The following is an 18,924-nucleotide window of genomic DNA, read 5'->3' as shown; positions in this document are numbered from 1 at the left end:
CTGGATTTTCCTCGAATTTAAAAACCAAACCTGCAATATGCGGAATCTATAAAGTCTATAGAGTATAGAACGCTTTTGATATTTATTAAAGCAATCGGCTCGTCTGGAGAGCGGCTGTAGAGAGAATTTAAAGTAACACTTTACGTGGTCTCATACATTTGAAAACTATTTTTTAACTCTCGAAACAGACACCATCAGTGTTCAACACGAAGAGGTGGATTATTAGCTTATAGAAAAGCGACACACGAGACTAACTTAAACCATTTATTTCAAAGGGACTTGACTTTCGTGAGTAAAGAGATGCAGTCACTGAGAGCAAAACAATAACAGAGCTCATTTCTGTAAGAACGCTGCCACCTACTGGACACTGGAGGTACTGCAGTCTGTGGAACGTAGACTTCTGGCAAGCAGGTCTGTGCGCTGGTAACAACCTCAGCTTAAACCAGGAAGCTTTGGAAACATCTAAAACAACACCAAAACGCCCCAAAGCCCCAAAAAGTGGGTAGAGTAGCACCGTACTCAGGTAAAAACCATTCTTAAGCAATAATGACTCGAGCAGAAGTACAAGTAGTCGCCAACTAAACAACAAAAAGGATCAGGTCAAAAATACTCTACTTCTTACAGAACTTCTTATATATGGTCTAAAATGAAAATGTTAAGGAACGAAAGTGAGCGATACTTTCAATGCCAAAGCAGTCCAGGTTTTTTATCACTAACTAAAGATAATTAGAAAAATAATAATAAAAAGAAATTAGAAACTGAATGTGAATAATTGCCATGGAGGTAAGTAAACGGTAGATTCATTTCTTCATTAAAATATGCCTATGTAAATATTTTAATTTGAAATCATTCTGAACAACATTAGAATGTAATTTCTTATTTAACCTTTTATCTAACCAGGAGGTTCCTAATATATGTAACTGAAGAAATGAAAAGAGTTTCCCCCCCTTCTCTGTATATATGAACATACTGTGTACTTATTACAAACATATTAATACATTTTACTAAAAAACATGAATATTCCAATATATCCCAAATTCCAATATATTTTGAGTAAGTCATAAGTACATCACAATTTATGATATATTAATATACGCTTACCCAGGATGCTTTACTGTCACCTTAAATGTAAATCAGCATCAGCTCCCACTATATATTTAAGTATTAGAAGTACTGATCATCCATCTACTGTGTTTAGGGCGGTATGCTGTAAATAATATATAGGAATGACAAGAATATAGGAAGTACACGTGCATAGAAAACTGCTGCTGACATACCAAACTCAAAGAAACCAATCTTACACAGCACCCCAAAGCTTAGTCTTCAAAAAGGTGAAGGGCAAAACCCTGTAGTATGTTTGTGTTTTAAAAAAATGTGTCACGATAATGTGAGAGTTTCAGCTCTTCTTATTCGTCTCCTGAGTTTAGTCAGATGTGGTCAAATCTAAAGCAACAGGTTTTTCAGAGCCTGAAGCAGAATAGCGGTAAATGCTTTTACAAATGACGAAGCATAACAATGCGCCACAACAGGAAAGAATGTCTGAAATAGATGAAGAAACGTTCAACAAAAGACCAACATACTGGAAAGATATTAATTCCTAGATTTCTAGTCCCTGTCAACAGTGCAGAATTTATCAGCAGCAAAAGGACTATCAGGACAATGTTTGTCATGGTGCAACACAGCATAAGTGGTGCAACATCATTTAAGAGGCCTCCAGATTGTAAGGAATCAGTTCTTTGTGACAGTCTTTATATAGATAAACATATATGTATCAGATTATGCTTATTTCTCTGACCATTCTATTGGACAGTGCCATGTTCATATTTTTCACATTATAATCAATAAAGCATTTTAAAAACAGCAGTACATATACAGTTCTTTAAATTGCTTTAACAATTTAAAAGATGTTTAATGAATTAACAAATTATAAAATAAACATACTGACTAAAAACATATTACACAATCATGGATGTGAGACAAACAATAAAGCAGGGCATACAAAACCCAGAGGGAGTGGGAGGCATTCAAACACCCATGTCCATGCCTTTAGCTCCATCTGAGAGCTGTATTATCTGGCTAGCTCAAGCCTGGGGCAGCCTGTTCCATATCAGTGGCCCGTGCTAATCTTGATCAGCACACACCACTACTTTTCTGTAATCTCATTAACTGCTCCGAGCCCACTGCACAGACTCAGACACCACCGCAACGATCCGGTATCATCAATTTCATTGTGTCAAGGACTGAACTTGCCTATAAACACCCTTATATTGTTAATCACTTTTTTTTTTTTTTTACTTTTGAGAGCAATATGCTTCGGTTTTTAGTATTCACAGTTTCCAGTTGGGCTGACTCAAACCAGAACATCCTTTTGGGCCTGGACCACCCACACCCCTGCAGTGCATCTAACTGCATCAGCAACCTTCTTTGAACCCAATGACACTTAGAGAAAATTTGCTGATTCGTACCACTACTACAAAGAGAAACCTTGCAGAAATGACTAACGACTTCACAAACAATAATTTGTTTAGTTCACTCTGACGGTAAATAAAACTGAAACTCAGTGTAGATGATTAAACAGGCAATTTCTCAGTCATTTTACACCAGATTCAAATCAAACAACCGATACCAATCTTTACCCTTTGACATTAACATGACATTTCAAATTCCTTGCCACCCTGACATCATATTTACCAGAAAGTTTCACAACTAATAAAACCAATGAGTATGTTTTGTCCAATCAGTACCAAACCTTTATTTAGTCTGTGAAATCAGAATGTTACATTTTGTTATCATTATAGGCCAGCCTTAAACTTTATACTATATAGTTTAATTGATTAGTTGATTAGATCATATTCCATTATACATAATTTGCTAATGTGACTTGACTGAACTTAATTTAGCTTAAGAATTTAACATAAATTCATGTACAACGTGAGAACATATCATAACACATGTATATGGAAACATAAATATCCACAGATCCTAGGGTTTTTGCATTTTAAGATATTTTAAAGAAATTTTTAGTAAAATATACGAGACCACATAACAGCCCCTCTTTCTCAAATCTTCTGCAAACTTGTTCAAAATGAGCCAGCAGAATAAAATAAGAAAACCTTTGATGTGCCCATTTCTGGTAATATGAATTATCTTGAGTTATGTTTATATACAGTACCACTTCTTTAGGTCACACAAAGTGTTATTTAGAGTATGCTACCAAATGCAACATTAGTGGTCAAATATGGTTGCCAAATGACGTGTTGCCTGTGCAACAAATCGGTCAACTATACTCAATAAATGACGTGTTGCCATCATAATATGTACAAGTCTCTAGAGTTTTGAGAAGATATAACTACAGTCTGAAAGGTGAAAAAAACACAATGTCACAAATATGGAAGCCATGCTGAAGTTCTGATAACTAAAAATATGCTTACCCTGACACTTGTGACGTGTAGCATATTCTAAACATACACGCAGAAATACTGTATGTATTTTTATATTTTGTAAGTATTAGATACACAATTTCTTACCTTCTGTTCTGTAAGCACACTACCTCCTTAAATCAGTCTCTCAATCAACTGCTCACACCGTCTTAACTCTAAATGAACAGTATTCAAGTATCATTTATTTTAAGCGACAATGCAATTGTCTGAACCAAAAGCACATTCAGAGTAAAATTTATTAAGGGAGGTTTTTTTTTTTGTTATTTTCTGCTGGGTAGCAGAGTGCTGAGTCATTTGTGTCATGGCTGCCCACGCATGCAGCCCCACGCAGCTCTGCTCACTGCAGCGTGAGCTCCAGAGCCAGTGGTTTGCTCAAGTGTCTCAGACGTTCCTCGTTTACTGTAAACCATACCAGTGTGGGGTATTTGCCTCCATGGAGGGGGTATTTGAACCATACCATACTCTCTGACATCACTAAGTTGCACAAATACACACACAAAAAGAATATACTGCAGAATTATTTTAAGAGTGGGAAAAATGATCCAGTCCTAAAATATTGCAATTTGTTATTGAAATTACATGATAAAAATGTTTAAAATATACTATAATGGACAACACAATATTGTGTAGAATGAGAAAAAAAAGTATCATGATATTATATTTATTTTTTTCCCGTATTGCCTACCCCAAGCATAAGTTATATTCAAATTCAACTAAGCTAACACCACTTCAAATGAAAAGGTTAGTAAAATCACATTCTTATATATTTATTACATTTATTTCATTTATTACATTAATTTCATTTTTCAGAATCAGCACTTCTGATTTATTTATAAGGAGGGAGGTCTGTTTATTTTTAATCTTAATAGCCAACAAACAAAAAATAAAGAAACATAGACCAGCTTTATAATCGCATCATTCAAAATTAAATCGTGAGGTGCCTAGCGACTCTCTACATCTAGATTACATTTAACCTGCATTTCCAGTTTCAAATCTCAGTGCCAGATTTTTAAATAGAAATAAAACCCTATTCAGAATGAACATTATTCAGCTGAATAAACATTATTCAGCAGTTTTACCATATAAAGTCTCAGCACATATTTCTCACCAGACTACAAAGCCCTTGCTACTGTGAACTAAAGATAGACCGGGGGGTGGGGGGGGGCACTTTTCCCACAATAAATGGAGGATAGATCCAGAATATCAGTGGGAAAGCCAGAAGGTCAGATGGGCTTCCTTTTCCGCCATAGAACTCCTATGCTACAAACATTTACACAAGTATTCAAACATATTGACACACAAAAAAAGACATACAAGCCTATTATCTGTATTTTTGGTTTGAAACACAATAACTGTTCATTCATTTGCATAGTGTAGTAGTCCAGTGCCTAGTAAGGTGAGTACTTTGTGTAGAGATAAAGTTTCAGGGTTTTTAAAGTTTGCAAAAGTGGAAACTTAACATTTCTTTTGTACATATATTGTGAACTACAAGCCAGTTTTTCTTTAAACTCTAAATGTAAAATCTTTTAATGACAAGAGTATTTTATCTAATGATAAACGGAATCATCATCCATGTATGTATTTACATTGTTCTGATCCCAAACTGATGAGAGAAGTGACAGTCCTTGACTCTGTCAAGAAGCATATATCTAACTGAAGCAGGGACTGCAAGTTCTTAGCTTGAGCATTCAGACATTGCTTTGGTTGTTTAGTTGCAATTGCAATAAAGCAAACAAACATTTGTAGAACTTGATTTTACAGCGTTACACAGTATATAATTCACAGTCAGTATTGTGCTAAATGTCAGTGATCCAAAAAAAATCTCCAGTTCTATGCTGAAATAATTTAAGACATTCTAAAAGTACTCTCAAACACAACACAAACTTCACATGCCACGGTTTACTGTTCCTTCTCTAAAAATAAACTTTCTGCAGGGTCTCGACAGTAAAAGCTACATACTGATTCTGTATATAATTAACTTCCTTTCAAACAGTATTGATCAGGTACTGACTTACCATTTCCCCCTTCATTCTCCTAGAAGCCATAAACATAGTACTGAAAAATGAACAAATGGGCCAGGAACAGAAGAAACATAGCAAACTTGCCTCCCCCACATTCACACACACACACACACACACACACACACACACACACACACACACACACACACCTCTCAAAGGACTAGAGGGATCCAGATGAGTCAAAAAAGCTTAAGTGGAAGGCTAACGGAATGGAACGCTCATGAGGCGCTGAGTCACAAAACCACCGCTTCCTCTCCCCCACATGCCTCTCATAACTCCACAGATGACTGGCCAAGTTCCCACAGCAACACATGGGAGGTCTGTGCGGACCAAAAAGACCAAAGGGTCACAATCTGACCCCTGACTGAGACGTGGGTGGACATGTATGCGTGTGTGTTTAGAAAAGAAAGTGATTTCGTTAAACTAAACCAAAAGACTTTCTACATTTGCTGTGGCCATGACTGTTAAGAGTCAACTTGTGCTTGAAGTTAATGGAGGGGGGGGGGAGGCTCTTTTGTTTCAGAGGAAAGGTTATGAAGAAGCACAGACACCGGACATGATGCAACATTGCTTTTGAAGTGGGAGTTCATGGGAACATGAGGTCCATGGGGGAAAAAGTTCCTACTCTGCAGTGATTGCTAACATGTACTGGTCTTTGACCTCCTTGAGTTAACTCAGAGTTCTACTGTTGTACAGCTGTTACATGACTTCTATATGTAATTCTTTGTAGCTCACTATTTCCTGTAACCATACACAGTGTAATGACTTTAGAAAATGCAGGATTGATACAATACAATTTGTCAATGCAGCAAAAAGAAGTGTCTGACAATGCGCCTTATGCAGATTTGCAATTAGTGCATTCAACACTATAAAGGTGAAGTAACTGAAAAGAAAGCTGTGCTACACAGTGTCCCGTTTTGATGCTCTACCCACAAGCTAATATGCTAATATGCTAAGACAAGTTGGCATAATTATGCTACAACAACATAGTTCAATGATATAAAGTATTTCTATATAAAAAAGCATCTTATAAACCGCAACGATTTAATAATGATCCAACTATGCTCCACCAACCAACTACTATTCTTCATAGCAACAGTTCTAACAGCCTATTGAGGGCACAGCACATTTGCATACAGCTTTAGTACCAAAGCACATACACTATCAGATAGATTTACCACAAGTTTCTCAGAACCCATTTTTAGTTATTCATATATCATATATATCTTTGTGACAGTACATCTGTTTATACTAAAGCAAACTGATCAACCGTTAATGGCCAAAATAAAATCTAAAAAGTATTAAAAATATGTTAAATATGCAGAACAGCTGAAGTGATAACAGGAGAGAGACACAATCAACAAAGCCATAGCATCAAACCACACTTGCATTTTAAATGTAGCTGCAAAGGCAGCTACTGTACCTAATGACTCATTGTGATGCAGTTTCTACCCGCTCCTCCTTCTTTCAATTGTGAATAATCTCCAGCAGTGGATCCCTTCTTCTTAACTTTCGATTTGACTCGTAAATCATATTGCAAACCGTGGGTCATCTGGGGTGAATAGTTATAAAGATACCCATCACATGTAGCAGAAATCCTCTGTAGGTTTGACTTGACACTCAACTGCTGAACTCTGAAATGTAATCATACATCTAGGTATGCAATGTAAATCTGAATACATAAAAAAAAATCACTGTAGTAAGACAGTTTGACAACACTTTAAAGAGCAACCTGGCACTATTAATCTGTGTGTCAAAATATTGTGACGTGTGTATCGTGAAGAGGATGTACGTAATGTTATATTTTCTTTGCACTACATTGGCCACGCCCACCTATGGCGCATTCCATCTTTTTTTGTGCCAAAGAATTGTTGAATGTTCCAAGCATGTTATGTTTTAACTAGTGCTCAAGATAGTTATTGTAAGATGTATTGTGGCTTTCAGCAGGGTTAGAAAATAACGCAATACATGTAACAGCATTACGTAATCAGGACACAAAAAACAGTAACTGTAATTCATTATAGTTACAGTGAAAAAGTCGTTAGAGTACAGATACATAAAAAATGGTGTGTTTACAAGCAAGATTATATTACAGTCAACAAAAAAGGATCACCATTCTTGCCATGTCTGTTCCTACACAAGTGAGCGAGCGTGTGTTTTTAAGATGCTGATGTTTGTCCTGCCGTAAGCTAGTTGAGTGTAGCAGTACCCCCTGTAGAGAATCTCAAGCTTTCCTTCTGCTGGTGTGCTGCAAAAATTTGTACAGGGTGGGCCATTTATATGGATACACCTAAATAAAATGGGAATGGTTGGTGATATTAACTTCCTGTTTGTGGCACATTAGTATATGGGAGGGGGAAAACTTCAAGATGGATGGTGACCATGGCAGCCATTTTGAAGTCAGCCATTTTGGATCCAACTTTAGTTTTTTCAATGGGAAGAGGGTCATGTGACACATCAAACTTATTGAGAAAGAAAAACAATGGTGTGCTTGGTTGTAACGTAACTTTATTCTTTCATGAGTTATTTACAAGCTTCTCTTTGTTTACAGCCATTGACATGTCACAGAGGTTAACACGTGAGGAGTGGATAGAAATTGTGTTAATGTCTGGTGAATGCAGTACTCTGGTCATTGCAGCAGATTTCAATGCAAGACACCCTACGAGACCACCCATCTCCCATGCTACAGTTAGCAAACTGCTTGCTTGGTTCAGTGTTGGATTTGCCAAAATGTGGACGCATGAAAACTGTCACTAATGAAGAAACATCAGTGGCTGTCCTAGCTTCATTCAGCAAGAGCCCACAGCGTAGCACTCGCCGCATGTCACTGGAGAGTGGCATCAGTCGAACATCCCTTCGGCGGATATTAGCTACTCACAAATGGCACCCTTACGAACTCCAGCTGCTGCAGCATCTCAACGAGGATGACCCAGATCGGCGCACTGAATTTGCAGAATGGGCAAAACAAAAATTGGAACAGGACCCTCAGTACATTTTGTTCAGTGATGAGACAAACTTATGTGAATGGTGAAGTTAACAAACAAAACCACCTCTATTGGTCTGACACTAACCCACATTGGATAGATCCCTCCAAGACTGTTGAAACACAAAAATTTATGGTATGGTGTGGTATATGGGGTACAAAGATAGTGGGGCCATTCTTCATCAATGGAAACCTGGATATTTGAAATTGCTACATGAAGATGTGTTTCCCTCTTTATGCACTGAAGCTGGCACGTTCCCTGAGTTTTTCCAGCAAGATGGTGCACCACCACATTATGGGTGTCAGGTCCGAGCATTCCTAGATGAACTGTTTCCTGGAAAGTGGATTGGTCATCGTGGGCCAGTTGAATGGCCCCCAAGGTCTCCCGATCTGACCCCCTTAGACTTTTATCTTTGGGGTCATCTGAAGGCAATTGTCTATGCTGTGAAGATACGAGATGTGCAGCACCTGAAACTACGGATTCTGGAAGCCTGTGCTAGCATTTTTTCTGCGGTGTTGCTATCAGTGGGTGAAGAGTGGGTGAAGAGGGTTGCATTGACAATCCAACACAATGGGCAGCACTTTGAACACATTTTATAAGTGGTCAGAAACTTGTAACTCATAATAGAATAAAGCACACAATTGTTTTTCTTGTGAAATTCTCAATAAGTTTGATGTGTCACATGACCCTCTTCCCATTGAAAAAACTAAAGTTGGATCCAAAATGTCTGACTTCATAATGGCCACCATGGTCACCACCCATCTTGAAAAGTTTTCCCCCTCCCATATATTTTTTTTATTTTACTGTAAAGTATACCTTCTTGTAGTTACTATTACCTATAGCTTTGAAGGACTCAAAATCACATTTTAAGGAAACTCATTTGAAGGTAAGAAATTCAATTAATTCATTAATTCAGATGAGCTAAGACTTATATGGTTAGCTGACTGCTGGTCACGCTGTTGTTTAAATCTTTCTTCCTGTTGCTTAACGAGTGGGCAGGTGTGATTAGAATATTTTAGTATTAATCACACTATATTTCATTTAGCAGACATGGATTTTGTTTTTGGAGAATGTGTACATGAGATTAGATGGTTTCTTATGAATTTACATGTATATAAGATTTGTCTTGAAGATGGGATTTTGTAAAGACAAGTAATCCAAAAGTAATGAAAAGCAATTAGATTACACATTACTTTAATACAGTAATCCTTTGGTTTATGTTACTTTTTTTCCACAGGTAATCAGTAATCTGCTGTTGTATGACTTTCATTTGGAAAGCGAATCTGCAGTTGAAACTGTTGGTACACCTAAAATGTCAGAAGCTGACATATGACACAACAGATAAGAAACTATAGATTCCCATTCTAAACACACACAGGAAAAGACTTGTCAGAGGGGAAACGAGTCATTGCTGATCGTATGATTCCCACAAAGTAGTCTATTCCACAGAGAGTGAAGTTCCAGCAATTGGTAAAAGTTACAAAAAACAAGAATAAATATGTGAAAAGAGAAAAAAAGAGGGTTAATTGGATTCACTGGTCGATTGGTGGGATTACAGTATCTGAGTCAGAGAGATAGAGCGCTGATTTATAGGTTAGTAGTGTAACAGTACTGCATTATACTGCAGTCAGTGAAGGCATTAGCAGAGACATCAGAATCTTTACATCCTTGTTCAATCACCACCCCTCACCCACCCACCATCTGCTGAAAGACTGTTTGAACTGTCTTGAACTGACCAACCGTTTGGATTACAGTCATAGGTGTTCTCTGAAAATTCCAGATTCAACAAATAACTTTTAAAAGTGTAAAGTAGGGATATGTAATATACTACATGGACAAAAGTATTGCCCCCCTCCACACACACACACATTACACCTACAGGAACGTTGATGACCTGCAATAATATGGAGTTCCCCCTACCCTTTGCAGCTAAAGCAGCTTCCACTGTTCTGGGAAGGCTTTTCTACAAAAGTTTAAGATGTTTCTGTGGGAAATTTTGTCCGTTCATTCAGAACAGCATTTGTCAGACACTGATGTTGCACGAGAGGGCCTGGCTTGCCATCATTACTCTAGTTCATCCAAAAGCTGGATCAAAAAATGGGCATTCCCCTAACTGTGTCCGCAAAGTTGGAAGCATACAACTAGCCAAAATGTCTTGGAATGCTGAAGCATCAAGGCCAACTCCTGAACAACAACCAAAGAGCCTTATAGTTGGCACAATGCAGTTACCAAACCCAGAATCATTCACCAGACTGCCAGATGGAGAAATGTGATTTGTCAGTCCGCAAGTCCGGTGGCAAGTCTGGTTGCGTCACAGTACTCTGACACTTGGCTTCGTGCTTCGTGATGCAAGGCAGCTGCTCGGCACTGGAAACTCATGCCATGAAGATTCCGGTGCACAGTTGTTCTGCTAATATTAATGCCAGATTATTGCCAGAGCATTGGTGACGTTTATGCACTATACACTTTTACACTCAGCGACCCCACTCTTTAGCATTACGTGATCTGTCACTCCATGGCTGAGTTGCTGTGTGGAGTGCACAGTTGATGGTAGAACATCTAGGATGGTGGAACAATTGACTTGTTGCAATGGTGGCATCCTATTACAGTACCAGGCAGAAATTCAGTGTTCTCTTAAGATCCACCCATTCTTTCACAAACGTTTGTAAAGGCAAGTATATTTCTTGATAGCATGAGACTTTTATAGCTATGTAAACGCTACGTTTTCATAGTTTAGTGAATAATGAAAAAAGCACTTATTTGAAACGGTAGCAAACAATGGCTTGAAACATATTGTATGGTAATGCTAACCATTTTATGAAACCTCAAGACATTAGAAGTTTGTAACAGTGAATCCAGTATAGTCTTTGTGGTATAATTTAGTTTTTAGTAATGTCAGCAGATTTAATCTTTCTGGGAAATCATGATTGCAGTCTGAACAGCAGCTGTGTGAGTGACAGGAGGTGGGGCTGCAGTTTCGTGTGGTAAGCAGTCAGAGTAAGTTGCTTTGAAAAGAAAGTGTAAACAGGGAAAAGTGTATTTGATAAAAGTAGTGTAGGTATCATTTAATTTTTTCTAAATCTATATGTTCTGATAAACCAGTATTTGTGCAAACACTACTACAGACACACTGCACACTGATATTACTAAAACTAGAAAATTTGACCATATGTCCATATGTCCATTTGACCATATGTATCAGCACTTCATTGGCTCCCAGTTAAATTCCATATTGACTACAAAATTCTCACTCAGAACAAAGACCTCTCTTTTTTTACCTTCTCTGAGGAAATGGCCACCCAGCCTGACCTGCTGGAAGATTGCCCGCTGCTGTCCCCTCTACCTGCGTCAAACCAGCTGCCACCTACCGGTCCAACCAGCAGGACCCCACCCACCACCACCCATAACAGTCGCCGTTGGCTTGCTCACTGGGGGTCTTTGATCCTTCATGTCTTACATTATTTCTTCTTTCTTCTTTGTCTGTCTTTTATTAATAACTAATTATGTAAAGCTGCTTTGTGACGACAACAGTTGTAAAAAGCGCTATACAAATAAATTTGACTTGACTTTACTTGATATCATTTTTGTTGTGCAAGATAAGATTCAGACTAGGAGTATGACTGGCAATATGGAAAGTAATCATAATACACAATATGTGTATTTTACACCAAATGGCTTATTCTTGACTGTAAGTCGAACCAGACACAAAATTGCACAATAACATTAGTAACACAAGGACAGTACAGTACTAAGTACAATGATTATTTGGCCAGTGTTTCACATTCTGTACAGCATTATGCCCTGTTAAGCAGGGATCCCTGGAGAAAAAAGAAAAAATACTTTTACACCCTAAATTTTCATTTAGAGGCTTTTAACGTAGTCATTACAAATCTCAACCGTCCAGCAGCTTTTAACTGTTTCTGTTGCTGGTTAAATAAACACCTATTAGTCGCCACAGCACACACACACTTTTGGTGAATACCATGAAGACATGCAGCTTCACTTGTTACACAGAGTGTAATTAGCTCATGTCCAGTGTTACTGTTACTGAATTGTACCTTAAAGATCCATGACCATGAGTAATCCATGACTTGTATGAGTAATTTACTTTTCATTTTCTATGCTTTCGATGTTTAAAGACTCAACATCCTAATCCTGTTATTGCGCCTTAAAGACAGATTTCTGAGCTCTGTTCTGTATTGTGCCTCTTTGAAAAAGCATTGAGACTTGCTGTATAAATGGCCAGGGCTAAACTAGGTGGAGATATTGGCTGTTCTTTAAACATCATTGTTTTCCTATTTCCACTTTTATTGAGTAAGATTCTAACATTGTAACTATAAACCTCCTATTCCTCCTATTGCAGAAGTATTGACAATACTCTTGAAAGATTTTTGTGATGATATCATAGATCACCTACTCTTAGCAGTTTTGAACCTCAAGGAAGTGAACATATTCACATATTCTAAATACAGACACTTGTCCCACCAACTAGTAAGTGACCAGCTATCTCGGTCTACCACAATTTTCCAAATGCTGTTTCTACCGACAGTAATCTACTTGACTCAGAGCATTTGTCTTTCAAGCATTGAAGTAGTTTCAAAATCTGTAATGATGCAGGTGTCTTGGTCTTGTGGTTAGCTTTATAGCTCTAATACTGGAGTCTTTTCAGTGTAAAGCATCAGGCCATATAGAGTGATTTGCATCATAAAGCAATGGATGAAGAAGCAAATGCAACCTGATGGTTTGGGAGGGTATTATTTTAAATAATAAAGGGCTAATGCCTTTACAACTATATTTTAACAATTACCTCTAAATAAGCTCTAAATGAATTATAGCCCATGTGTCAGCCTTCAAAACAGTGAGGTTGCATTATAGACAAGTGTGTCAGATTAAACACAGACACACACACCCGAACTGGCACACAGCTGGGTAGCTATGTCTCTCCTCCCTCTAATAAACCCTGTGAGAACGAAGCCCAGGTGCTTTCTCACTGACTGCAGCGTCTCCTCTGAAGAATGACACAAAAAACACTGATCAATATTCTCCCATTACACTCATACTCTAGGGAGTGGGAAACCCTAGAGGGGCTCATCCTTACTTCCACTCACATACAATGGCCTGCTCTGCTACACAGTGCCTCTAAGGGGCATCAATATTCATTTAATGCAGCTACAATGACTTACACTTTTCTGCATATAGAGGTCACAAGAAAGTGTCACCGTTACAGGGCACATTGATTGGTCAGTCTAGGGTTGACTTGCTCCAAGCTGCTGGGAATGGAATGACTAAGTAGTTTACAGCAGCTTAAGAGACATCCTTTGTGTGAACGTGAGTGATGGCAGGATGAAAGAAAGAGTAAATGAGAAATGTATTGCATGTGTAGCATTATTGCACAATGATTAAGCACGTCTTGGGTTTTAGTCATATTATGCCCAAGCACAACTCCCATTATAAGGCAGTTGAAATGCAAGAGGCAGCACTCGGTCCCCATTGAAAACACTAAAATTCTGAGAAATACATTTTCCTTTCTTGGCAGCATGAGACCAATTAACAGTAATTATGAAACTGACTCAGTAAATGGGTGGCTGGATTAGTAAGCAGCTACTGGAGAATGTTACTTTATTTAGGCAGAACATTTTATGAGGGAAAAGTAAGGAAAAATACTTATTTTGCAGATGACATTTTACTTCTACACCTTACATTTTTACACAATTATCTCTACTTTCTACACCTTACATTTTTACACAATTATCTCTACTTTCTACACCTTACATTTTTACACAATTATTTCCACTTTCTACTTCTTACATTTTAAAAATAGCCTTGTTACTCCTATTTCATACCGGCTTGTCATTGTTCAAAAAAACAAACAACCAACCCTCTAGCCACATAAGTCTGGCAAAGTGTGAATTTGATTGTGGTTGGATGAGAAGTAAAAACATATACCATTCTGACACCCTATTGGTTTGTAAGCGATCCATCGCATCTGCACATCACATCACACTCCAGCAAGCAGACATATGTAGCCTAATATGAAGATGTCCATGGCAGAGACGCAAGAGAACTCGAGGGAAATGTCCCAACTATGCACCACATTTACATTCCAATAAAGGTTATTGATAACAATATTGACTTTTTGCACCATTATAATACTTATAGGCAACTACTCTATTGCTAAATAATATTACTAATATGCATTCATTTTCAATGGGTATATTTGCAGCTGAAACAGGGAGCCTAGTGCACCCCAGCATTTTTTCAACATTAACATTTTAATATAACATTATAGTCATTATGGCTTTTAGAAAAATGTGTTTTTGGGGAGGTAGGGTAGTGTACTATAGGCCCCTGTGGCGTGGCCTAAGCTTTTGGAATTTGTTTTCCTTACATTACTTTTACACTTTATGTAGTTTAGAAACCAGGACTTTTACACTTTTACTTGAGTATAAAGCTTAAGTTGATACTTCATCTTCTATAGACATATATTCAAACCTTAGTATCTACTCTTGAATATAATGAATGTATATACTTTTGACACCTTTGGTTTTGGGTTATTCTACAGTACTATGAAAAAGTATTTGTCCCCTCCTAATGTCTAATATCTTTGCATATGTCAACCAGAAGTTATTTAGATCTTTAAACAAAATAGAACGTAACTGCAAAATGAGTTTTATGAGTAAATTATCATTTCAATTAGGGAAGAAAAAAAGTCATTTAACATCCAGAGATTCTTCAGTTTGAAACTGTAATTAAGGTTAAGAAACCTATTAAGGTAACCTTCAGGGAATCTTTTTCTTCTAAAAAACTTTTTTTTATTATTTCCAGTTTCAAATGGATAAACCTCTCCAGTTCCTAAAGGATCTTATACTATTTACAGTATAAAGAGTAGCTTCAGGTAGCAAGTTACTGAAATATACTGTATCTGTCTGGAATAGGTCACAGAGGTAAATCTTTCCAGAAGTGTTTCTGGCCTGCCAAAATGTCTCTGAGAGCACATCAACGTATCACCCAGGAAGTCACAAAAGAACCTAGACAAACATCTAAAGAACTGCAGGCCTCTCAGGCCTCAGATAAGGTAAGAGTTTATGATTCCACCATAAACTTTTTTAATGATGGAATCATAAGCTCTTACCTTATATGACACTGGGAAAAAGGTTTGCATCAGGCTGCAAGACAAAAACACTGTTACACCAACAAATGCTTGTTTCATATTTGTCAAAAACAACTTGAGGACTTCCACTATTTTTGCAATAAGAATTGATGAATTTAGAGGAAACTGGTATTCTATTACATTTGGAATTAGGCTAACAGTATTCGACAGTAAGAACATCACACCAACAGTCAGACATGGTGGTGGTAGTCTGATTGTGTAAATATGCTTTGATGCATTAGTACTTGTAATTGATAGAAGCAATAATTCTACTCTTTATCAGATAATTCAGCAGGACAATGTCCAGTCATTAGATTGTGATCTAAAGCTATAAAACACACAACGCAAGACCACCCCTAAGTAACCTGAAAGAATTTTAATATAACATTTTGAATTGGCTGAGATGATGTCCTGACCACTGATATGCTTGATTAGGACCTTAAAAAGCAGTTCATGCCCAAATATCCTTCAGTGTGTCTGAATTAAAGCAATTTTGAAAAGAGGAGTAGGCTATTATTCCTCTCATAGGATATACATTTAGATGCTTTTGTTGCTAGTAAAAGTGGCACAGGGGGCAATACTTTTCCAACATGGGTAGAGTATCAACCCACAAAACCTGATGCATCAAGTGCCATAAAGAACTGAGCCGAATCACTTAGTGCATCCAGCATTTTATTATCAGCACGGCTTTCCCTTTTTTGTGTTCCTACTGTTTTAAAATAGAATGTTATGTTTAAAAGTCACAAACAGAATCAAATGACTTTTCTAATTAGTATAAATAAGCTAGTTCATGTTACTTAAGGACAGTAAGCCTAAAACTGCATCTGACTGCATCTGGCTTTGAAATCCTATATAACCTAAGAAGGATTTCGTCGCGGTTGTATAAACAATGCCACCTTGTGGACGACATCATACAACACTGCATGCTACACTGGCCCATTACGCTACTTGGCCAGCACTTATGAAGTAGATAATATGCTAATAGACACCATAGCTGATCATTCCTAAACAAGCCTGAACTGTATTTCTTCATAAAACCAACACCAAATAAATTAACAAATGCAGCTGTAATAATAGGCCCTGTGACTGACATATACTGAAATATAATAATTGAGCATAACAACAACAACAACAAGTATTAGTATAATAATAATTGAGTATTTTGGCAGAATTGACTTACTAGTTACGAGGCCATGCATTATCTTTTCAAGGGGTCCCAAATCCCTGGCAGCGCCCCTCAGCTGTGCGAGCACAAGTGAGACAACTGGCTACAGATCAGGCAAAATCAAGGCACACAGATAGGTGAAGTAATTTCCTTCAACGGTGCTTGCACGCAGCAAATGAATGATTGTGTTGTGTGACAAGAACAAGTAGTCCCCTTCATCCTTTAGCGATCCACTTTCTTTTGAATATAGTTTGTGCTCAGCACACAACTTGTATGGATTGTATGGACACCATTTTCATTGTGTGATCTGACGTATTGCGATATCAATCGCTGTATACAATGAAATAATGTTGTTATAAATAATTTTATAGAGACCCTTTTAAAGAATCCCAAGTTCTGGTGCATGCTCTCGCATCGGTCGTTTCCAAACATTCCACTAGATGGCAGCAAAACACAAATCCACCATCACTGAATCGCGGTAACATCACAGTACAACACGCCATGCAGTTAAAAAATGAACTCGTGTAAAGAACTAATTTATTAAAAAAAAAAAAACGTGTAAGAAAAATATCAATCACAAAAAGTCTAACTCAAGTTCTCATTTTAAAATGATTTCCTACAAACGTAACAGTGAGAAAGTGTTTCAAAAACATTTATTGAAATTTCATCTGTCTCGCCACCCACCACAATGAATAGGCTGACATCTAAATATGCAGTTGGTTATATTTAGTCATTTCAAAACCGCCTGAAAGAGAACAATAGAAACGTTTTTCATGAACGTAACTGCCAAACCTTTCTGCTTCTTGCAGACCACCACTGGCAGAGTTTACTGGAAACTTTATGTCTGGAGACTTTAAGAAGACACAAAGAGCAGCATGGTAATGAGCACTTGAGGTATGTGTAGCCATCCTGAGCCTATAAGGACATCATCACATTCCCAGACGCAAACGCATTTGCAAAGAAGGCAACTGTATACAAAGGCTCTAGCACCTGATCTGCAATGGCCTAACGCTGTGTAATGTGACTTGCCATTAACAGCGTTACGCCGCCTGAAACAACTTCTTTCATACTATAAGAATATGGGAGTATTATACTGATGTCCCACTTGATACGTTGTGTGGTGGTTCTGGAAATCACCCACTGTTTCAGATTCATGAATGTAATGTGCACACCGCTCAACTAAAACCACATGAATGGAGACTAGAGGAAGTCCCATAAAGCATCTTCTATGTGAAAAGAATAGCGAAAAAGGAAAGCAGGTTGGAGGAGATGCAGACAACGTGTCGGACGTGTAGTGAGGACACAGAAGGTCAAGGGCGGTTTTGAGTTTGGCTCTTTGCAGTAGTTATGTCCATGAGTCTTTTGCCATCGTCTTGAGCAACTGAAATTATTTGTGATTTCTGGATAAACTAGCTACATTAAATCTAGAACTAAACCTGACATTAAACAACACCTAATCCTTCGAACTACATCATAGCTATCCTCAAAACTAAACTAAAATAAACATCATATCAAAAGATTGATTTAAATAAGTCTAAACTCGTAAAACTAAACCAGTGAAATGAAACAAACCGAAACTCCCCCAGGCATTTACTTCTCGATGTCATGGAAACGTGCTGCGCGTAAGCGCGCGCGCGCGCGCGCGCGCCTGCCCGCCGTTCCTTTTTCTACCCGGATACAGAGTCGCACGCGGACGTATGACCCCGCCCCTTAGCGACCACGCCCCCGGCGGGGTTCGGTGACGTCGGCAAATGAAAGTAGCGACTACGTGACAGAACGCGGTAACCACGGAGAGCAAGCCCACAGCTTACACACGCATACACACGCAGAGAGAGGGTAAGGCCAGATGACACATCAAAATGAGAGAGGAAAAAACGGCCAAACTGCAGTAACTAATATCTAGAACGTGTGCAGCGTTATTGTGGATGTAAAGGCGAACTCCAGTTTATCCGTGTCTTCTTTTGAAATAGAAAGAAGGAACAGGAAGTTTGCCTGAACCGCACACTTCCTCTTATCGCAGCCTAACCGCCCAATGAGATTAAAGTGACCCGACTCGGCAATTCCGTTAATTATGATACTTTTTTTTTTACTAAATGACTGTTAAAATATGCATATTATCTGCTACATTCTGACTCGGCAAAACTTTAAGTGCAGTAAGTAAGTT

General features: G+C 38.0%; 1 long non-coding RNA gene across 2 annotated transcripts in view; it reads right to left on the bottom strand.

Annotated features, from left to right (window-relative positions):
• LOC140554462 (uncharacterized) overlaps positions 1-18,924 on the bottom strand; it is a 34,168-nt gene that overhangs the window by 14,433 nt on the left and 811 nt on the right. The window contains exon 1 of one of the 2 annotated variants that reach the window (XR_011979614.1): positions 5,456-5,649. The exons of the other annotated variant lie outside the window; for it this stretch is intronic. This is a non-coding gene — a long non-coding RNA (uncharacterized lncRNA). Of the gene's footprint in view, positions 1-5,455; positions 5,650-18,924 lie in introns of those variants that run through there. 2 annotated transcript variants of the gene reach the window in all.

This window comes from Salminus brasiliensis, chromosome 4 (genome assembly GCF_030463535.1).
Source record: "Salminus brasiliensis chromosome 4, fSalBra1.hap2, whole genome shotgun sequence".
Lineage (NCBI taxonomy): Eukaryota > Metazoa > Chordata > Actinopteri > Characiformes > Bryconidae > Salminus > Salminus brasiliensis.
The sequence above is the reverse complement of the archived record's forward strand: the minus strand, read 5'-3'. Positions and strand labels throughout refer to the sequence as shown.